Genomic DNA, 23,437 nt, shown 5'->3' on the forward strand with positions numbered 1-23,437 from the left:
CTGTTTGCCCAAAGCAAGGTTCAGCGACGTAGGTGCTTTTTTAAGGGGCCCAGCTGGCGTGATTCCTATACAGATGGAGGAGTTGCTTGTAGGCAGCTCGCTCCCAGCAAAGTAACCCCTTTTGGCACAATCAAATGCAGTCTTTTCTCAACCCTGCCATAAGGTGGGTTTTTCTATTAGACCTTGGGGTCAGATGATTTCCGGAACATTGTCCCTCCCTTGTTCCGTCCTTTGGTTCCTCAAGGCTAGCATCCATCTGGGATCACGGAGCATGTCCTGTGGCTGATCGTTTTCCTCCCACGCTCAAAGAAGGCTTCCATGCAAATCAAAGGCATCCTTACTGTCTCCTGAACTTGGTGAAAGTAAAGTAAATTGTCATTTTGTTCCATATCGTTCTTTGTGTGGGGCTGGGCCAGGCTCCATGTTCTTTGAGTTAGAGAGTTTTGAGTTTATGTCCCCCCCCACCCCCGAATCAGTCCCCACCCCCGGTGTATCACAAAGAACTTTTGTGCAGTTGGGGCACCTGTACATGTGAGGAGGTGATGTCCTCCCCTCTCCTCCCTTCGTGTTGCGCACAGGGGGGCTTATGCATCACCAGCACCAGAGGAAATGTATCTTTTACAAAAAAAGGACCAGAGGTGGCACATATTTACATAATATCTGCACATGCTGTTTTTAAGCTGTGGGTTCAAGTTTAAATGGAAGTGAGAGCTGGACCATAAAGCTGACCGCCAAATAATTGATGCTTTCGAATTGTGGTGCTGGAGGGGGCTCTTGAGAGTCCCCTGGACTGCAAGGAGATCAAACCGTTCTGAAGGAAATCCACCCCGAGTGCTCCATGGAAGGACAGATCCTGAAGCCGAGGCTCCAAGACTTTGGCCATCTCATGAGAAGAGAAGACTCCTTGGAAAAGACCCTGGTGTTGGGAAAGTGTGAAGGCAAGAGGAGAAGGGGACGAGAGAGGACGAGATGGATGGACAGGGTCATCGAAGCGACCGACATGAATTTGACCCAAGTTCGGGAGGCCATGGAAGACAGGAGGGCCTGGTGTGCTCTGGTCCATGGGGTCACGAAGAGTCGGACACAACGTAATGACTAAACAACAACAAATTCAAGTTTAGAAATAATTGCAACCCTTTGAATGAGGACGTTCAAATTGCATTGCTCCTCCTCGTCTGCCCTGCGGTGGTTTGCTTTTTGCCTCTCTCCCCCCTCTGACCCACCCATTCCGAAGTGATCTGAGTTAGGAGCTGGAGGGAGCTGGTTTTGGTGCCCCCTTACCTTCCCCACTCCAGACAGGAGCAAAAGTGCCGCCAAGACAGCGCTTGGCGAAAGTGGCTTTATGCCTCTGTAATCGCCCTGATTTAGAGCATCAAGAACGATTTTCACCTTGCTCTAAAGAGGGAGGAAAATACTGTAGCGGCTTTGGCCAGGAGATGGGGGACGTTGGGCCTGTGACTGCGGGAATGATGGGGTTTGTACTCCAACACATTGGGAAAGTGCCAGGTTGCGGCCGTCAAGGATGTTGTGTGTGCTTGTATTATGTCATTGTGCCGCTAGTTTCCTCCCTCCGTTCCAGCCAATGAAGCCCCAGGAAGCAAAGTGTATTTTGATTATCGTTACCAAGAGTGAGCAGCAGGGGAGGAGATGTTGTTTTCAGTAGCAGCTTCTGGGTCTCCTGTAACCTGCAGGATGGCTACAGATGCAGCAAGTGTCAACGCGGGGGGGGGGGGGGGGAACCGCATCACCTACACAGCAGGCAAAATCAGGCAAAAGCATGTGCAAAATGTGGCAAAGTCTATAGACGCAAATGTTGAATCGATGACTGCAGTAGCCATGAAGACGAACTGAAACTGGAAGACCGTGCCATTGGATGCATCAGGGTCTTTCCCATTCTTGGCGCTCTCCTCTTTCACCCTCATTAAGAGGTTCTTTAATTCCTCCTCACTTTCTGCCATCAGAGTGGTATCATCTGCATATCAGAGGTTGTTGATATTTCTTCCGGCAATCTTAATTCTGGTTTGGGATTCATTGAGTCCTGCCTTTCACATGATGTATTCTGCATATAAGTTAAATAAAACACTATACAGCCTTGTCATTCTCCTTTCCCAATTTTGGGAATGGGAACACACTTTTTTTTGCCCTCGTTGGTGCGTTGGCACGCCTTCTACTCATTCCAGGTACCGCTAACGGTGGACGGGCAGTTTCTCCCTTCTTCTCTTTCTTGATCTTATATTCTGTAATCTTTCAAACAGAAGACACCTTCAGATAGAGGACCGTTGCCTGTTAAAGAGGGCACGGGGACACATGGCTTCTTCAGAACGACCCTCTCTAAGCCTCAGCTCCCTACATGTGGCCGGTGAAGAAGAAGAAGAATAAAAGCCGCCACCTTTGTAAGGCTGTTCTAACAATAACCGGGGTAACGTAGGTGTAAAAGCACCATATTGTAATTGCCAAACATCTAGACTGGAATAGGGATAATTATTTCTTGTCCCCACTCCAAGTCTCAATCAACTTATTATTGCCAAGTTGATTGTGTTATTACCAATTACTGCTACACTTAATGGTCACCTTGCTTTCGTTAATCTGAGTGAAGGATGGTTGCCATGTGTATGTTTTGTGTTTCATTCACCATGCAGGGCACCTCCGCCTTTCCTTGTGTGTGTGCGTGCGTGTGGTTGTGTTTTTTTGTTTTGTTTTGTTTTTTGTTTTGCTTTTAAGTCATTTGCGGCAGTTTGCTTTGCTAGAAGGCTATGCCGCTGCGTTACATGGATTAACGAGGGCTTGATTGCAGTCCTTTTGGTATGGTTGTCTTGCCTTGACACGGTCTTTCTGACTTGGCGGCCCTGACGTCAGCCGAGCGTTCTGCTTTCTCAGCAATTCTTCGGAGCCTTTTTTTTCTCCAGGCAGCCCCAGATCTGGTTTCTTGGATTCGGTGAGACCATTTGGCTTGGACATCAGGTGCTGCTGCTCATATTTCAGCCCCTTGCCATGTTGCATGCGATATGGGTGGCAGGAAGAAGAGACGGGGAAAGGGGCTTACTGCGCTGGAGTGCCTGGTGATTTGACTTCCTTCCAGCCTCTCTGTGCTCCTTCCCAGAGCATTCGAAAGGCGTAACCCTATTACGCTATGTAACCAAAAAAGTAAAAAAAAGTACAATTAAAAAAAAAGTCTGGTGGCATCTCTAAGAACCATAGATTTGTTTTAGCGTGAGATTTCTTCAATCAGAACCTTACAAAATACTGTAAAAGGGAGACAAAAAAGTCATGGCACCTTAAAGACTGTTGTATTTTAATGTAAGCGTTCATGGACCTGGTTAGTCCACTTCCTAGACACTTCTGTATGACACGGTTTACATGCTTTTCCATATTACATTTCGGTCTGATGCCACACTCATAACAATGACTGTTGTACATACCGTATTTTTCCGTGTATAAGATGCCCCCATGCATAAGACGCCCACTTTTCTAATCCAAAATTAAGAAATCTAAGTGGGGCTTAGCAAGTGTAGGGGGGAAAGGGATCGAAGCCCTGCAGGATCGCTTCGATCCCTGCTTTCCCCTCCACTTGTTTTTGTTTTCTCCTCAGCTTACTTCCGTATATAAGACGACCCTCAATTTTTAGTCTAAAGATTTTAGACAAAAGTATAGTCTTATACATGGAAAAATATGGTACCTATACCTCAGATTCTACGTACATTAAGGAGCTCGTATCCACGGGGTATTGATTCCAAGCCCCACCCCCCACGGATGCTGAAAAACACAGATTTAATAGTGAATGCTACACAGCTGATAATTTCATCTTTAGAAATATATATTTCTAGGATTTTTCTTTTAATATTTTTAACATTTTCAGACTCTGGATAAGGGAATCCCGCATATAAGAGGGTCCTACTGTACTCTCTGGATCTGAAGAAGCAGACGGTAATCCATCAAAGTTCATGCTGAAATAAATCTGTTCATCTTAAAGGGGTTTTTCTTCTTTTTAAATTGCTTTTCGGTAGAATTTGAAAGAAACTAGTTGCAAGTAATATAATTTACCATAACTACTTAATGTTAAAGTAACACATAATGTAACTAGTAGTTATCACCTTACATTTTAGGTGTCAAGAGTAACTTTTTTGTTATTTTCAAAAATTATCTTTTCAGGGGATTTGGGCAAGGTGTTTTCAAGTTTTATGATATTGTCAGAAGTATTTCTTTTTTTCTTTTTTTTTTTTTTGAGGCCATGGTCTAATCTGAATCTAATCGCTGTAACCAGGAGGAGGTAAATAATCTAAGCTGGTGAAAGTTGTGTCCTTGAAGCTGTTTAGCTGCCGGTGGCCACCCGGCATGCGTCAGATCTTTAAACTGCAAAACCTGCCATCTGAGTATATCTGCAATTCCATGCCAAAAAAAAAAAGCTAGACGCCAAAACCTCTCTGATTAGATGGACCATGTGCCATAAGAGCCTACATCTCATCAGGCGCTCGCAGGTAGTTGTGCTGCCACGCCCCCCCTACCTTGCATGGCCCACGCACCAATGGGACACCGTGACAGAAGTGGGAGGCTTCACGGATCCTGACAAGCTGTGATTGACATCCCACACCTGGCTGGAGTGGGAACGATAGGTTTTGCCTAGGAAGCGCGAACAACGGTGGGTGAAGTGTTGGGTGTGTGTGTGTGTGCAGAGGAGCAGGAATTTTCTTCTGCCTACCTGAGCTTGCCAAACCATTCCTTAATTTAGCAGGAGGAGAGGGAAGAGAGGTGTATAGGCATCCGAACCGATCTTTCTGCAAATTGACAATTTTTTTTCTGAAGATCTCCTCTTTCCCTGCACAGGCTCCCATCATGAAAGGGGCCATCTCTATGCTCTTCAAGAGGGACTGAGCAGTGACAGAACTTGGGGAAAAAAATCTCAGCGTTCCCCAACAAGCACAGCTTTGATCTGTCTGTGGCCTGGAAAAAAAAAAAGGAACTTTTCTGCCATCTGCCCCAGGCAAGGTGGTGTAGTGACATGAAAGCTGGTCTTAAGCCATGCGCCGGAACTTTTCAAGGCCCGGATAAGGATGCCGCCTGCTCTCTCCCCCGGGGAGTCCGACGGGAATGTTCACGGCAGTCGAGCAGCGTTTTCTCGTTGCGAGCTGCCCCTGTTCTGACGGCAAAGCATTCGGAGGTTTCTCGAAGGGGCAGTTAAGACCCATTAGATTTACAAAACAACTGCTCCTGGAAGAGATTGCAAACGGCTGGAACGGATTTGTTGAAGCAGCTCAAGGCCCCTGCCTTCGTTTTTGAACTCGCCTTGCGACAGTCTCCGCGGTGAGCAAGTGCCGTCCAAACCACTCCACCCTACTGCTAAGGACGCCCTTTTAAATCTCTCTTTTAACCTGATTACCTATTCCCCCCCCCTCCTTGGCCTTTCGTAGTTTCTGCTCCCTCCACCCTGCTGCAGTCAATGGCTCCTCACATCCACTGGTTTCCTTTATCTGAGTCACCCTCCCCTCCTGCCCGGCAACGTGCCCTCTTTCTGCTTCCTCAGATGGCACCCTTGGGGATGCTATTATGGGATGCGGAAGCCGAGCGCCAGAGGGGTTGAACAACATCGAGTTGATAAATAGCCGTGCCAGCTTGCCAGGGGCCTTGGGCTCCGTTGGGGGACAGAAGGTGGAGGGGCCCCCAAGGCGGGCACATTGTCTTTGGTGGAAACAGATGGTCGCGTGCCCTTTTTTTCCCTGTGTGTGCCCCCCTCAAGCAGAATAGAGAATAGGGAAGGGACTTCAAGGATTCCAAACAGATGATTTCCCCCCATCTTTGCCCTCTGTTTTCCTTGCATTTTCCCCCCAAGTGTTACTCGGCAGGTTGTTGAATGAAGAAATGCACCGTTTTGCTTTTTGTCTCGGAGAGCACAGTAGCTTAGGCCAGGCTTTTCTCTACTGCAGTCATTGGTCAAACTCTTCCCCGAGTTCCCTTGTCAGTAACACTGAAGCAAAGGCAAATAAAGAGCTTCCTTTGCTATGCTAAAGGAAGGCAACAGGATGTCCTTCTTGATCGGTGGATAGCGTCATTCTAGGGTTTAGTCAGTAGATGGCACCAGAATCTGGGTGGAGTCAGGGGTTTCCTGTGTTTGCTCTGACATAAACTGAGGTTGCAATTACACGGTCAAATACAAAGGCTGATTTGAATTGGTCCAGCCCTCATTGATCAAAAAGTCGCTTATTCCCTCTTCCGCTGGGGAGCTTCTACATTTTCAAGCTGGAACTATTCCGAGGGGCTTTTTGCTGTGTGGTTAGTTGTGATACGTTATTGTAAAGATAAGTGGTCTGTAGGTGGTGTTTCGGTGATGTAGGCATTAGAGGTGTGATGTTCAAGATTGGGGGAACACGTTCCCACATTCTTTCCTCTTCCTTGATCACTTTCCGTTTTTGTTTTTTTATTATTTTTAAACATTTCTTACACCGGTATTAACCTCATAGAGATACAGTATACGTAACTTTAAAAAAAGTTTTAAAATGGGAGGGTGATTGGAGGAGATCACTGTATCACCGTATCATTGAGTCATCATCATCATTATATTGTGTATTTATACGCTTGTCAGGTCCCTGTTAGATTGACAGCAGTGGCACCAGAGGAAGGAAAAATCCGCTGCGGCAGGGCCAGAGGAAGGAAGGAAGGAAGGAAGGAAGGAAGGAAGGAAGGAAGGAAGGAAGGAACAAAGATGCATGGGCTGAAATGCAAACCACATTGCATTCAGCATGAAACCGAGAACTCCTGAATCAATCTGCAGCCCGTGTGTGAGCGCCAGCTACGTTTTCAAATGTAATAAAGGCTGAGAATCAAAGCACAACAAGGCCAAATCGCTCCTGTAGAGTCTAGTCGCACAACTCTGGCTGTGAAGGGCTAGCACTCCTCCAGAGGGACGGGAACCATGAATAACACATCGTTTGAAGTGCCACTTGTGTGGCTCAAACAACATCGCTGACGCAGGTCAGATTTCCCCACTCAGCCAGACTCTCCTTCTTAAAGGGTTAGGTCTGTGGCCTCAGCTCTGAAGGGGTTCCCCGACTCTTCTATTTATTTCGTAGTTGGGAAATTAAGAAGCTGGTGAAAGGCTGGTTTTAAAGTTGCGGATCCAGCCTTCATGGGAAGGTCTGGCTTTTCCTTGCTCCACTCGGGGGGGGCATCATTCCATGCAGAGGGGGCATCATCCTATTCATTTTTCTCTCCTTTTTCAGCTCCTCTTCAGCCTCCTTTATATTCTCCACCTGGCAGGAGATTCCTTTTGGGGGGGGGGGCTTTTTACTGCCTTTCTCACCTCTCTGGGGTCTCTCCAGCTTCCAAACCCCCACTGAACAGTTTAATCCGGGGTCATGCCCAGCGGAAGGGATCCACCGTATCGCTCTGGCCGTGGAGGGCCAGGGGGACATGGAGGTAAACCTTTCACGAGTCCCCCCCAGCTCACCCGCTCTCACACTGCGGCAATACAGTTCCTGTCTGGCTTCCAAGCGCCACGTCCTCAGAAGCCCTGTATTAAACCTGAAGGCATGGTTAGGGCAGGTTGGTGGGGCAAGTGCTGGGCATGTAAGCCTTGCCCGCGTCCGCCTGGAAGCCTCTCAAAATTTCACATAGGAAAAAAAGAGAGAGAGAGCTTACAGCGGCCACTCTTCTGTGTTAAGCACCCGAAGATACAAGAGACGTCCAGGAGGACGTAGGAGTGGGTTTCTGTGTGGCACCGCCACCCCTTAAGCCCCTCTACATGGACTCAGGCTTAAGACCTGAATAGGGCTTAAGCTGCCCGTGACAGAGTGTCAGGAGTCAGGTTTAAAACCTGCACGGTCATAATAATAAGGCCAAGAAAAAAAAGGAGCTGTTCCCAGCCAGGCAGAAAGCTCCCACTCTTAATAATCCTGCAGAAGGGCCGGCGCAGAGAGAAGAGATTTGCTTGCTTTTCACCTGGTCAGATTTCCACACAGAGGCAGAAGGGCCATCTTCTGTGCTCTGAGGAACAAAGGTAGCCACGGATTTGGGGGGGAAAAATAATCCTTCACCTTGGCTGAGAACGGGAGGCGGTTGTGAGCAGGCCTGACGCTTCCTGGTTTAGGAGAGACATGGTGGAGTCATTTCTTGGGGCGACCGAGCAGATGAGAAGGCGCTCTCCCTAGGCTGGCTGGTGTGTAGACCTCCCGCTTAGGGATCAGGGTCCGGCTGTCTTCCCAGATTGCAGCCACGTCTCGAGCAGCCTTTAATCCGCTGAGGTTTATAGCCCAGCTCCACCCCTACCTCAACGAAGGACCCCTCAGGACGCTGGTACGGGCGTTGGTGACCTCCAGGATGGACTACTGAGGGAAGCCATCAGGACATTGGTGCACGCAGTGGTTTGCAGATTGACTACCGCAATGCTCTCTGCTTGGGGCGTCCCTTGCCGCTGACCTGGAGACGGCAGCAGGGCCAGGCCAGACGGGGCGGCTGGTGGAAGCAAACTGGATCACACCTCCCTAGTTCTGGCTTGCCTGCACTGTTACTTGTTGTGTTCTGGGACAGGTTCAAGGTTTTGATGCTTACCCTTAAAGCCCTTCAGGGTTTGAGATCTCGTTACTTGTCAGAACGCCTTTGACCAAGGTCATTTGCCCACACTCCGCTAGATCCTCCCAAGCGACGCTCCTCTGAGTGCCCACTCTGAAGTCGGCCGGGAACTCAATGACAAGGAGCTGGGCCTTCTTTGCGGTGGCACCAATGCCCGGGAATCAGCTCCCGGTGGAGCTATGCCTGGCTTGATCGCGGCATTCATTTGTTGGGTTTTTTGTTTGTTTGTTCCGTTCGGTTTGTTTGATTTATGACTTTACGATTGTTTGTTTATGGTTTATTCCATTTTATATGCTGTAAACCATACAGAATAGTGCTTTGGATTAGAATGGTATATAAATTAAAGAAGTCAATAACCAGCAGGAGAAATGCTACCAGTTTCCTCTAGAACTCCAGACTTTCTCCAGAGGATGAGGATGGCAGGAAGGGTTGTTCCTCATGACTAGAAGTTGCTAGGATTGTTGTTTAGTCGTTAAGTCATGTCCTGCTCTTCGTGACCCCATGGACCAGAGCACGCCAGGCCCTCCTGTCTTCTACCGCCTCCTGGAGTTGGGTCAAAGTCATGTTGGTCACTTCGGTGATCCTGTCCAACCATCCCATCCTCTGTCATCCCCTTCTTCTCTTGCCTTCACACTTTCCCAACATCAGGGTCTTTTCCAGGGAGTCTTCTCTTCTCCTGAGATGGCCAAAGTATTGGAGCCTCAGCTTCAGGATCTGTCCTTCCAGGGAGCACTGAGGGTTGATTTCCTTCAGAATGGATAGGTTTGTTCTCCTTGCAGTCCAGGGGACTCTCAAGAATCTCCTCCAGCACCACAATTCAAAGGCATCAATTCTTCGGCGGTCTGCTTTCTTTATGGTCCAGCTCTCACTTCCATACATCGCTACTGGGAAAACCATAGCTTTGACGATGCAGACCTTTGTTGGCAAGGTGATGTCTCTGCTTTTTAAGATGCTATCTAGGTGTGTCATCGCTTTCCTCCCAAGAAGCAGGCGTCTTTTAATATCATGCTAAGATTAGAAAGGCACAATAAATCTTAATAATACTCATGTGCCATCTAGTCAATTCTGACTTAAGGTGACCCTTTTCAGGGTTTTCCTGGTAGAATATGCTCAGCAGTGGTTGACCCTTCCCTTCTTCTGGGGATGATGCCCTGGGACTACTACAACACTACACAAGGTGGCTGAACTCCCAGGAGAGACAGTAGGAATCAAACCGCCAACCTCTGGCTCTCTGCCGCCAGATGTTTAAACGACTGCGCTATCCGGCCATCACACAATAGATCTTGGGAGAGGCTAAACGGAAACCAGAGCTTGAGACGGTTATTATTGGAAGGCAAGGCCAACATCGTCTCAGCTAGGAAATTCCTGGAGCTGTATTCCCCCCCCCCCCAAAAAAAAGAAACCACAAGGCTTCCAAGCTCTGAAACAGTGGATTTTCTTGCTACTCAGATCATGCTTCGCTCCATTTTATTAGGAATCCTGCAAGTTTTAGAGATGAAACTCGTTGCCTAAGGCAGTGGTCCCCAACCTTGGGGCCTCCAGATGTTCTTGGACTTCAGCTCCCAGAAATCCTGGTCAGCAGAGGTGGTTGTGAAGGCTTCTGGGAGTTGTAGTCCAAGAACATCTGGAGGCCCAAGGTTTGGGGACCACTGGGACAACATTTCTGAAATGCAATTCCTTTCGTTGTTGGGAGAAAGCACGGCTACTGTCCTTCTATAGTGTAATCGCTAGTGGCAGGGGACTTGATCGTTTCCATAGAGTTAGACATTTTCTGTTTCTCTTCTGGTCTCGACTGTGTACGCTGTGGATCCCCACCCTCTGAATGAGTTGGATTGCAATTCTCTCCCTTCCTAGTCAGCTTGACCAGACAGGCTGGGGTGGCAGAACTTGAAGCTCATCAAATCCAAGAAAGTTCCTGCCAGCCCAGAGCTTAGAAGCAATGAATTATAAGTCATGTCGTTTCTATAACTAGTTACTTTGATAAGTAATTAAAGAATGACGGAATTACATTTCATAAGTAACCCAATAGGTAGGAAGAAAGTATTTTCCTGGTGTTAGCTAATATAATGCTGATGTATTGGCTTTCCGATATTCGTGTGGTGGCTATATTGGCGTAGCAGTGTTTTCTTGTTGCTTTCACGAGTCCTTTTTAAGGGCTTATAAGGACATTTTGATTGGATTTTTTCAAGTTTTTATGCTACTCCCTTATAAACCCAATTTTCCCAACAATAATAGCACAATTATAGGCTCAGTAAAAAGGAATAACTACAGCAGTGTTTAACACAACGACTCACTTTTCCGGCATCATAACAAGTAATAATGGATTACTTTTCGGACACCATCATGAGTAACGGGAACAAATTACTTTTTCAAAGAAAGCCACTTCTAAATCTTATCTAAGCCTTATCTACCTAGTGATGTCTGTGAGGTGCCAACCGTGTTATCTTTGCCAGAGAAGGCGTTCTCTCTCTTTTGTGTGGCTTTTTCAGTCTTTCCCAGATTTATACGAAAGCTGGAAAGATATGTTTTCAGATTACGACTTCCCTAATTCCCAGGACTGCATTTTGAGAAGTGTCCAAAAAAAAAGAGAGAACCACCCCCAAAAGGTTCCCTAGCTCTAGTTTTATAAGAAAACGGTTTATTAAAATATCTTTTGTGATTTTGCATGCTCAGCACACCAAACGTTACTCTGCAGGGCCCTGCAAAAGACTCAGCTAGCTTTTTCTTTGGTGATCCACCAGATCATTGTGGAAAGATATTGGAGAAACAGAAAACCAGGGCGCAGGATAAGGCCTGATGTCTCATGCTTGGAAAGCAATGGCCGTCTGGCCACTTGAAACAGGAGGACACGACAACTGTTGTTTCTTTTAAACAATGGCGGCAGGATCTAGCAGGTAGGGCGACCCCCTGCAGAAGAGGCATGATCTGTGGAAGAGACACATTCATCCTATCTCACAGTCAGATACACACACACTATGTTGTGAGCCGCCCAGAGTAGACTACAGTGGTACCTCGCTAGACGACGACCTCGTTGTAAAACGACAAATCCACATGACGATGAGGTTTTGTGATCGCTATAGCGATTCACAAAACAGTCATTCCAATGGGCGTTTTTCGCTGGATGATGTTTGGGTCCCTGCTTCGCAAACTGTTTCTCGCAAGACAACGATTTTTACACTGATTATCGCTTCGGAAAACGGGTGTTTTCAGGACCCATGCTTCACAGGACAGCCATTTTAACAGCTGCTCGGCGCTTGCGAAATGGCTTCCCTATGGGCGATCTTCACAGAACAACGATGTCTTTTTCCCAATAGGAACGCATTAAACGGGTTTTAGTGCATTCCAGTGGGGAAACGGTTTTCGCATGACGATGATTTCACTAAACAGCTATTTCTATGGAATGGATTATCATTGTCATGCAGGGCACCACTGTATGTCTAGATGAGCGGCATATAAATGCAATAAACAAACAAACAAACAAAGTGTTGTAGATATCCCATATGGGAGAGCAGATAGAGCGAGGCATTAGGGGGAGTCCGGAAACCTCGGTTCCAATCCTTGCCCAGCCATGAAAGCTCACGGAGCTGCTGGTATTGGTACGCCCACCGATTAAACATCTCAGTCCCCTTGAAAACCCCATTAGGGTCAATGTAAGTCAGTTCGGACTTCATGACAGGTGACGGAAAAGAAGCACGGCTGCATTCAATGGCAATCCAAATATTCGGCCAGTCAGGAATATTGGAGTTACACCTTGGAGGCGGCAATACTTCTCACTGGCTTGCCAGTAGAACTGGACAAGATAAAACAGTGCATTTTGCCAGGAGTGCTCTTGCGGGAAGGTGCCTGGGTGTCCACTCTTATAGGGAGCAGTTCTCTTTTTGAAGGCTGGGTGAAGAGGACGCTTCTCTTTTGGAAGATGTTCTTCATTGTGGAGGGTGCCCAAGTCTGATCTAAAGCAACAGATTCAGGGTCTTCAATGTTGCCCATTCATCTCTGTCATCTGGATGGGTTGAATCGACAGTCTTCCCCGTCCCTGCAAAGGTGTCTTGTGTTTTTCCTTAAAGAACTAAGGAAACAACTAATTTTGCATCTAAATAGATAAATCCGAACTGCTGTACCTCAGGGGATTGGAGCGCCTGGCTGTGGGGCCAGAGGTTAGGAGGTTGAATCTCCCCTGTGTCGCGGACCAGCTTTGATCACTGGGAGCGTGTGGCTGATAGGGCAACGTGCCTCGCTATCTGGGTAGCCTTGGGCAAGCTGCACAACCCCAGATCGCCACCAATAAAAAGGAAGGACTGGTACACAACCTAGGAAACTCTGGAAGGGTCACCCTAAGTTGGAGTTCCCTCAATAAGAGAATAACAATTCATATGATTTGTGCCGTCAAGTTGTACGACAACCCTAGCATGTTTTCCTATGTGAAATATTTAAGGAATGGTTGGTGGCGCTGCGGGTTAAACCACAGAAGCCTCTGGGCTGCAAGGTCAGAAGACCAGCCGTCGTAAGATCGAATCCACACAACAGAATGAGCTCCCCTCGCTTGTCCCAGCTCCCGCCAACCTAGCTGTTCGAAAGCATGTAAAAAATGTGGGTAGATAAATAGGGACCACCTCGGTGGGAAGGTCACGGCGTTCTGCGTCTAGTCACGCTGGACAAGTGACCACAAAAGATTGTCTTCGGACGAACGTTGACTCTACAGGTTGGAAACTAAGATGAGCACCACCCCCTAGACACAGACACAACTGGACAAACCTTTGCCTTTACCTTTACCATAGCTAACCCTCAAGGTTTTTCCCTGGATTCGAATCCAGGCCTCCTGAGTCTTTGTCCCTCAGTCTGTCCACCGCACTGGTTCATCATTGATGAAGTAGCTTATCAAATATTATGGAAATCAAGGTCCCATTTTTGATGAGGGATTGCTTCTCTTATAGCTGATGTAGAAGTGTTTAGTGTGCATGCATGCGCATGTGTACGCGTGAGAATGAACAGGCTGCTGCCCTCGGCGGCCTTTTGCACAAGAGAAGAGGCTGATGTTGAGCAGGAGGGAGTCCACTACTGGAAGAGGCTGCAGGATGATTGGGAGCGTGGGCTCCTTGCAAACAGCGTGGATTGGCTGCCTCCACAGAGCCTCGGCCAGTCGGAGCCGAGGCGCTGTGCATTTTCTTCCCGTATAACACATTCCTCTCGCTTGCAGGGCTGGTTGGAGGAAAGAGAGCCGGAGAAGGGAAGGGAAGAGGGGGTGACGGCTGGCTTGGATCTTCTTCTCTTTCACAGCTGCAGGCACCAAGAAAGGGGAAAGCAAAAACGCCACAACACCCACAAACGTGTTCCATTTAAAATGTTCTGCTTCGTACGTCTGCCTTGAGGTACCAGCTGCACACTCAGTCTGGAGTTAGCTTGCATTGCTCAGCAGAGGCAAAAATATTCTTACAATAAAAGGGGTCAGTGCAGAAAATATGTTCAGAGCTGCCACCTTTCCCTATTGGAAAGTGACATGGAGAGAACGGGGGGGGGGGGCAGTGAGAGAGGAAGTCGGACTTGAGCATTGAAGTTGCCACCAAAGAGTTCCCACTCTGGCGGGCTGTCCCGGCACTCCGCGCACCAGCTGCCCCCACGTTAAGTGGCCTCCTGACGCAAAGGGCCACGGACTGCATCATCGTCAGCCGTGGGTTTTGGTGACTGCGGAAGGCGCTGCTTGGTGGCAGAGCACCTCTGCAGGACACTAACTGGAGAACACTACTGGTCGGGGATCGTATTCCGGGATTATCCTGGTGCAAACTCCATCAGCATAACTTTCAGCAGCAAGAAATCAACATAGGTTTTTCCGTGTGTGTGTATGATTTATAGCAAGCCTAATAGGGCTTTCAGTGTAACAGAGATATTTAAGGAGTGATTTCACCCCAGTTCTCCAGAGTCCTAATCTGTCACTTTATCCACTACATCACACTGAGAACCCCTTATTACCTTTATTAGACCGCTTTAAAAAACAAACAAACAGCTAGCTTTCAATCTATGCCATTTACATCAGGCTGGGCGCCCAATACATTACAGCTGGTGTAGAAAGAAAGATATGAACGTTCCAAAAAGCTACGACAGATGCCCGTGCCAGGTCCATTTCTTAAAAGCAAGTTCCAAAATGCAGACTGCAAACACAAATCAGGAATGTAGGTTTCAGATTTCGTCCCTAGCAGGCCTCTGTTGGTTGGATTTTTCTCTCCCAACTCATCAACCACAGCGTGGCCGGGTGGTGGTCGTGGTTCTCTCCTCCTGCCCGGCTTCTTTTGCGACTCAGGGCCCCTGTTTAGCCTGTTTCACCAGCACTTGCTTTTGTGTTGTGGACGGATGATGTGGCTTTTGTTTGTTTTTGGTAAGCTTCAGAGATTTAATGCGGAACGTTACTCCGGTGGATTTAGAGCAGTTTGTGTAACTAGTAACGCCTTCTCCCACCAAGATCTACCCGTGTCACTCGTGCGAGCCAGGAGGTGAGGCTGAGGAGCCTAACGCCGAGAGAGGCCCGGAAGGAGAAGACCAGAAATCGGGCCTTCTCGGCGGTGGCTCCTCGTCTCTGGAACAACTTACCTCCTGAGATTCGCGTGGCTCCCTCGCTGGACATTTTTAAGAAACAACTAAAAACATTGATGTATAGGCAGGCTTTCCCAACAGAAAACTCCTGACGATTTTTCTTTTCTTATATCTTTCTTTGATTTCTATCTTAGTTTAGGTGCAATGTTTTAAAATTATATCGTTTCTTTTATTGTAAGCCGCCTAGAGTGGGCTAATATGTCCAGATAGGCGGGATAGAAATAAAATAAATAAATAAAATAAATAAATAGTAGGATTCTGGCCACCGATGGACAGCAGCTCTCTGAGGTTCAAGAGCAGGACGTGCTTTTGAGCGATTAGTAGGAGATGGTGTCAGGAACTGAACCTGGGTCTTCTTCATGGAAGACAGATCTTTGTCATTGGATAGTGCCATGCGTTTCGTTTTCTTCCGCCTGAGGATGAGGACAGGACCCTTAGAAAAAGGGTGAAGGCCACCATGTGTCTACTGGACCCTCGCTCTTCCTGGACCAGCGGCCCAAAAGGGACTGGTCGCATGGGTAGCGGGGTGGGTGGGGGTGCCTCCTTGCCCCAGGGTAGGATCATGCTTAAAGGAGGTGATAGTAGAACCCTCGTTGAAGAAGCCCTCTTTGGATCCGACAAGACTCACGACATTACCAGCCAATCTCTCATATCCCGTTCTTGGGCAAGGTGCTGGAGAGGGTTGTGGCTTGTCAGCTGCAGGGGTTCGGATGATCTAGATCCCATTTCAATCTGGCTTCGGGTCTGGTCATGGGACGGAGGCTGCTTTGGTCACCTTGGTGGAAGACTTACCTGGAGGAGAGTCCAGTCCTCCCGCTAGATACAGCAGAAGAGAGAATGTTGCCTTATACAACACCAGAGACTTGCCGTTCGTGGCCCGTAGATCAAACAGAGGAAGTGCCTCGGCTCAAAATTCATCTCACGTGTGTGTCACCTCTGCTTGGACCGCAAATCTCCCATGCCCACCTCAGGATTGCTTTGGTGTCCGGCAGGAGTCTTTTTCCTTGACCTGCCAAGCCAAATGGATGCAATAACTACTATCGTTGTTAGTACTACGACAAAACTATGGAACTGTGTGGAACTGGAAGGGGCTTGCCGACAAAATGCATGGAAAGGTGACATGGGCCGGCTAGACTGATTCATCCGCTGTTAATTGATGGCACTTCGTAAAATCATAGCAGGCGTCATGCTATGAGTAATATCTCTGTTTATTGAACACAGCTTGTTCATTCGTTCCCTGAAAATTCCCGGTGCCTAATGGAACGAGTAATACCGGTCCTCAGTTGAGCCAGAAATAACATTTAGAAGGGAACATTTTTCCCCAAAAAAACAAAACGAGCCCTCCCTTCCTTGTCTCATCATCTCCCATCCTTGCAGCTTCCTGGTTATCATCCTCCAGCCTGGAACCCCAGCGCGGCCTGTTGGTGGCCCTCCTTAATTGGCTCACCAGCCCTTTTTTCTAGGACTTGTCCACTGCCCTTAACTCTTGCCCTCCAACAGTCCTCGGATGTTTTCTGTGGATCACTTGAGCAATGGAGTGGGGAGATCACAGGATGGGAGTAGATCTCAACCTGCTTTCCAGACAGCTCCTTGCTCCTGCTCAATCACTCCCCAGGGAACAGGTACCGTATTTTTCTGTGTATAAGACGCCCCCATGTATAAGACTTTTCTAATCCAAAATTAAGAAATCTAAGTGGTGCTTAGCAAGTGTAGGGGGAAAGGGATCGAAGCGCTGCAGGATCGCTTTGATCCCTCCACTTGTTTTTGTTCTCTCTGCAGCTTAATTCTGTGTATAAGACAACCCTCAATTTTAATCTAAAGATTTTAGACAAAAGTATAGTCTTATATATGGAAAATACGGTAAGAAGTAAGAAAGTGGAGCAGTAGGTTTGGGGGGGGGGTGTAGGTTGTCATTGCCGAAAAAGATGAGTCCCTTGCGTGTTAGTGACGATCCTCTCCCACCTGTCACCCATCCCGGGAAGATAACCCACGACTCGGTGTGGCCCTGAGGTTGACCGTTTGTCCCCAGTTCCTGCCCAGAACTTGGAAGTTGTAACTACTTGATTTTGGGGTAGCGAGTAATGTGCCTGGTAAACACAGGATTACTTTCTAGATCTAACGTGTAACTCCTAAGTTACTCTGGTGAAATGAACAACGTCTGCGCTTGCTTTCAACATTTAATTTTAAATGGCATTTTAAGGCATATGAGGAATATTTTCACACCATTTTTTAGGCTTATCCCATCAATCCCACATTGCAAGGGAAGAATTAATTGGCCAGAATCCCATGGCATGATGCTTAGAAGTGAATGACTTTCAGTTAAGAAATGAAGGCTTTTTTTCTTGGTGCTGCCTGGAGAGGAGGGGGTATTGGGTTTGTTGGGCAACAAGAAACACAGTCTTGAACTTCTTAATTCACTGCTGGACCTTACATTGGTGCCTCGCTAGACGGTGATAATTCATTCCACTGAAATCACTGTTTAGCGAAATCATTGTCTAGCGAAAAGCATTTTCCCATTGGAATGCATTGAAACCTGTTTAATGTGTTCCAATGGGGAAGAATCGTTGTTGTCTAGCGAAGATCGGCCATAGGAAAGCCGCTTTGCGAACCGCCGATCAGCTGTTTAAATCGCTGTCTTGCGAAGCTTAGGTCCCTAAAACACCTGTTTTGCGAGCGCGGAAGGAGCTGTCAAAAACGTCGTCTAGCAAAAATCGGTTTGCGAAGGAGGGACCAAACATTGTCCAACGAAATTCCCCTATAGGAATCACTGTTTTTGCAAATCGCTATAGCGATGGCAAAACATCAATGTCTAGCGAAAAAACTGTCATGCGGGGTAACTGTCTACCGAGGCATCACTGTATTTCCTTGGATCTACACTGCAGTTGAAATGCTGGCCTGTGTTTTTGCCTTTTGCCTTTGTGTGAATTTCCTTCCCTCTACGAAATGGTTATTTGCATAAAAACCTGAGGAATGTCCTTTTGGTGGCTGTGGGGATTCCCTTTGAAATGCAATGAGCAGCGTTGAGAAGTGGCTTTTTATTGGGATACAGAGAGGAGACATTAAATGCCTTCTGATTATTTATCTGCTTCCTTTTTAAAATCTGTTTATATATTGGAATGATATAGAGATCTAAAATTTCCAAAAATTTCCAAGAGGGGGGGGATAGTTTTTCCCCCCAGGAAAAAAGAAGAAGAAATTTTTAGAAATTTTACATCTCTAGAATTATACCTCATCTTTGCCCCTGAGACTGGCTTTCAAAATGGAAGAAGGGTGCTTGGATCCATGAAAGCTTAATTAAATTAAAAATGAACCAGTCCTCAAGCTGCTACATGACATCCAGCTTCTTTCGCCGTTCCAGTTCTTCAAAAAGCAGTTCGTTGTCCTGCCGCTGGACGCTTGCTGTCTCTCTCTCCCCCTCTCTCTGGTGTTTGCAAAATTTAACCAGGAAGGTCAGCATTTTGGGGGCATGGACGGGATTGAGAGGGATGGCTGCAACCCAAGGTCGCTGAGCTGGGGAAGAGAAAACTGCTTACGGAAGCAAGAAGGCCCCGGGTGAGCAGCAAATTAATAGCAATCCCGGCACGCTGTGGACCAGGGGGCGATTTATCTCATAGCGGGAGACGCTCCCCTGATCTAGTGCTTATGAAGCTCGAAAGCTGGTCGGGGAAGAGGAGAAGGGATTGGTTTCCGTACGCCTGGCAGGCATCCTAGTGCCCCGGGAGGATGGGGTGGTTGGTTGGCGATGGGTGGCACCAGGATCTCCCTGTGCTGAGACATCTCCCCCATAGATGAGGAGGCTACCCAGTTGGCGATGCTGCAGCTGAGCTGCTTCAGAACAGAGACAAGGTGGGATAGAAGCAGTGGGGCTGAGCCTTAAAGACAACAGCAGCTCTGAGCATACACCAGAGACTCTTTCCGTCCCCCGCAGTGGCCAGACCAGTTCCTTCTAAAATGTAATGAGCTGAGCTCGGGAACGAACATGTCACAGGTAATATCATTACCCCATCGGACAATGGAGGTGTAATGAAAGTTAGATTTCAAAAGCAATCAACAAGCGGGAGGAGAGTTACTTTATTGGTGTAATGGAGAACATCACTTTTCCAGTTCTTTTTTTAAAAACAGTTTTAAAATGGCATTTTAAAGGCATTTTAGAGGAATTTTGACAAGAGGTTTTCCAATACAGTGGTGCCCCACATGACAACGATAATCCGTTCCATTAAAATCACTGTACAGCAAAATCGTTGTCATGCGGAAAAAAAACACCCCATTGGAATGCATTGAAAACCAGTTAATGTGTTCCAGTGGGGGAAATACCTGATCGTCCTGCGAAGATCCTCCATAAGGGTGGCCATTTTGCGAACTGCCGATCAGCTGTTTTAAATTGTCGCCTTGCGAACAATTGGTTCGCGAAGCACGAACCGAATCGTCATTAAACGAAAATCCCCCATAGGAAAGATCATTTTGCGATTGCTATAGCAATCACCAAAAAGTCATCGTCAAGCGATTTCGTCATCATGCAGGGTAAGCGTCTAGCGGGGCACCACTCTATACAAGTAGTAAATAACCTGCAAGGAAGAATGGGATGTTGACTCATAAGCCACCTGTATTGGAGGGTTGGGGCCAGAAGGTGGGACCGCCTTTCCTGGTGTTGTTACTGCCCTGGCTGAAATACCCCATGGAGCCTCTATGGGTCCCTGTGTAGATCCGTGCTGTGGGACAAAGGCTTGGCCCCCAAGCCTTTTCACAGCTTTGGGCCGGATCCACCAAGAGAATGCCCTTCCTCATATCAACCTCCCCCTTTGTTGAGATATGCCAATGATAGAAAGGTGCCTCGTACGGAGACCATAGCTGTCTTCAGCCACACGTTTGTGAATGGTGTCCTCCAGCAGCTCTGGAGGGTTTTCAGATGGGCTCTCTTTCATCCGGCGACTTGTAGATCTTCCCTCCGGGGTCTCCCATCCATATCCTAACCAAGCCTGACCCTGCTTAGCTTCCAAAGCCACCGATGAGCTGTGTTCAGGATGATACGGAGGGAACCATGGCCTCCTGCAAAATGGAACGTCCTCTCCGTGGAATGGTGCCAACGTAGCAGTCTCTTTTTGGCACCGGTTTGAAAAACATTTCCTCTGCCCAGCTATTTTAATTGGGTCATGTGATCTGTTCTAAAGCAAATCTTTACTGCATTTGGCTAAAAGCCATTACAGTTTAGTATGCAGAGTAAAGGGGGAAAAATCCATAAAGAAGTAAAATGAAATAAAATATCGTCTATTTTTGAGTCTCTTCGGAACTGTAACAATCTGCCTGTACAGCAGATATATTGACTGGCCATTAAAATTAATGATTAAGAATGTTCAAAGTCACTAATAAAATAAGAGCCTAATTCCTAACGAGTACAGCAAAGGGTGCTGGCAGGTGGATGTTTATCCCCCAATAATTGAAAAGTGATGACCTTTATGCAATTTTGTCTTGAACTTTTCTTTTTAACTTGTTGCTCTTTTAGATCATGTTATTTGTTTTCAGTGTACACCCTATATCAGTGTTCCCCAACCTCGGGCCTCCAGATGTTCTTGGACTACAACTCCCAGAAGCCTTCACCACCACCTCTGCTGGCCAGGATTTCTGGGAGTTGAAGTCCAAAAACATCTAGAGGCCCAAGTTTGGGGACCACTGCCCTATATGACCATTCTGATCATACGCCGCCCAAGTACCAGCAACGGTGATGGGTAGCTTGAAAAGATTTTCCATCAACAAATAGAAGACATCATGACTCACTAACCTGCGGTCTTCATTTAGGCTGCGACCTTGTCCACACTTACCTGGAATTAACTCCCATCGGACACGAGAGGATTTTTGTTTGGGGTAATCACACCACGAGATCATGTGGCTCACCTTGTAAATGGCCAACCAAAGAAAACATGTGTATATGATGAATATATGCTCTTTGGCCTTGTTTTGTGCGATTCCATTTTTCTTTTTTCTCTCCTCTGCGCATTTCGAGTCCGTAGGTCGGACTGAATTAAGAGTCCGATTCCTGCAAATGGCCAGCCGCAAGAGTTGGCTGGCTAGCCAGTGAAATGTTAAGATCTGGGCCAGCCCTGTTCTTAGACAGTGAAGCAGTTGCCTCAGGCAGCAGATCTGGGGGGGCAGCTTTTTTCTGAGACCCGCCGGCTCTTCCCTTCTCTTGGAGGCCATTCCTTCAGATACCATGCAGGTAGTTCCTGCCCCCCCCATGTGACGTAGCCTGTTCTTCTTCTCATTTGCAAAGGACTCTTTCAGAGCGAAACCCCTCCTTTTTTAGGCTCGCTTCGGTTCTGCCAACTCCAGTCCGTAGCCTCTTAAAGGACTTCCGAGTTAGTCCAGTTCTCTATGAGACCAAGAGCTAGACCTGGCTGAGCTTCCACCCATTTTAAGAGGTGGGCAGTTCTTTCTTTCCACATGATGATGATCCCAATATCCTCTGTTGCTCCTTCAAGGTCAACAGATGTTCTGAGAAAGCTTTTCTTTAATGTTAATGCAGGAGGGACAGGATGGTAGCCAAAGAGCGGATATGCCTTTGAGGTAGATGTTTTAAGTCTTCCAATAGTAGCTACCACCACTCTCTGTATTTCGCTGAGTGCAATACCTGTTAATAATTGAGTTTAAATTTAATAAATAAATAAATAAATAAAAATTTATCAATAAGGGCCAGCTTCAGGCATCCAGTCGGGTCCCCCTGCTCATCTCGGCTGCTCTCCTGTCAGAACTTGGGACCTTCCTGTGTTAATGTATTATTTTTGAGCAAAGCTTTTTATCTCTCAGCAGTCAGGCAGCCATTATCATTATCATTGCTCCAGTTGCGCAAATAATTAGCAATGCTATGCGTTATTAATGGCATGCACACTTCCTTTCTCAGAAGAACAGTGGGAAGTATTTGCTGATTCCCTCTAATGGCCTATTCTGATATTGGACTTTGGCAATATTTGTAAAAATGCAGAAGGCAAGAGCAAAGTATATTTTCCTTGCCATGTAGCAGACTGGCATAAAACAAGAAAAATGCTTGTCCTAAATCTAGAAAGGCCTTTAAATCCCCTTTAAAGGTACTTTTATTTTAATTTTAACTAGTTTGAAAGTACAGTGGTGCCTCGCTTAACGGGCGCCCCGTTTAACGATGAAATCACATAGCGATTAACTTTTTGCGATCGCTTTTGCGATCGCTTTGCCATGTTTTAAATGGGGAAAAATCGCTTTGCGATGATCGGTACCCTGTTTCGTTTACCAATCATTGCAAAGCGATGATTTTTAACAGCTGATCGGCGGTTCCAAAATGGCCACCGGGTTAAAAAAATGGCCTCCTGCTGTTTTTTGGGACGGATTCCTCACTTACCGGGCAGCGAAAATGGCCGCCGTATGGAGGATTTTTGCTTAAAGGTGAGTCTGAAGCCCATAGGAACGCATTGAAGGGGTTTCAATGCATTCCTATGGGCTTTTTAATATTGCATAGCGACGAAATCGCTTTGCAGCGATTTTTGCTGCACGGATTATCGTCACTATGCAAGGCACCACTTTAATGTTGTTCCTACATAGCTCACTCAGGTATACATGTGCATTATTAGGATAGCACAACAGAGAAAGGACACTGAAATGCTGTATGGCTCCCCCTAGTGACCACTTTTGTTAGGTATTTGGAGATATCTAAAGAACTGACTGACAGGGAAAGCTCAGTGAACTGGAATCCCTGTTGAGTCAGAAGTCAGGATAGGGAGAAGAGTTTGTTTGTCTGGTATTGGGCAAGACAGAGAGCTCCTAGTTTCAAGAAAGGGCTGATAAACCACTTCAGAGTACTCTGTATCAAAGAAATGCTGGCACTGACTAGATGACATTATTATTATTATTATTATTATTATTATTATTATTATTATTATTATTATTATTATTATTATTATTATTATTATTATTATTATTATTATTATAAAAACTCCAGGCAGTCGAAATTATAAAAACATTGACTGGCATTATATAACAGATACAAGTTTTAACCAAAAACCTAATTATCTGTTACGTATTGGCACGGTATGTATGCTGTTCCTAATACAGTGGTGCCTCACTAGATGATGATAATCCATTCCACTGAAATCGCTGTTTAGCAAAATCATTGTCTAGCGAAAAGCATTTCCCCATTGGAATGCATTGAAACCTGTTTAATGCATTCCAATGGGGAAGAACCGTCGTTGTCCAGCGAAGATCGGCCATAGGAAAGCCGCTTTGCAAACCGCCGATCAGCTGTTTAAATCACTGTCTTGCGAAGCTTAGGTCCTGA

At 46.8% G+C, this 23,437-nt stretch overlaps 1 protein-coding gene across 33 annotated transcripts in view; it reads left to right on the forward strand.

Annotated features, from left to right (window-relative positions):
- Positions 1-23,437, forward strand: part of NRXN2 (neurexin 2) — a 559,504-nt gene that overhangs the window by 182,811 nt on the left and 353,256 nt on the right. The gene's annotated exons all lie outside the window — the stretch shown is intronic.

This window comes from Pogona vitticeps, chromosome 15, assembly GCF_051106095.1.
Source record: "Pogona vitticeps strain Pit_001003342236 chromosome 15, PviZW2.1, whole genome shotgun sequence".
Taxonomy (NCBI): Eukaryota; Metazoa; Chordata; class Lepidosauria; order Squamata; family Agamidae; genus Pogona; species Pogona vitticeps.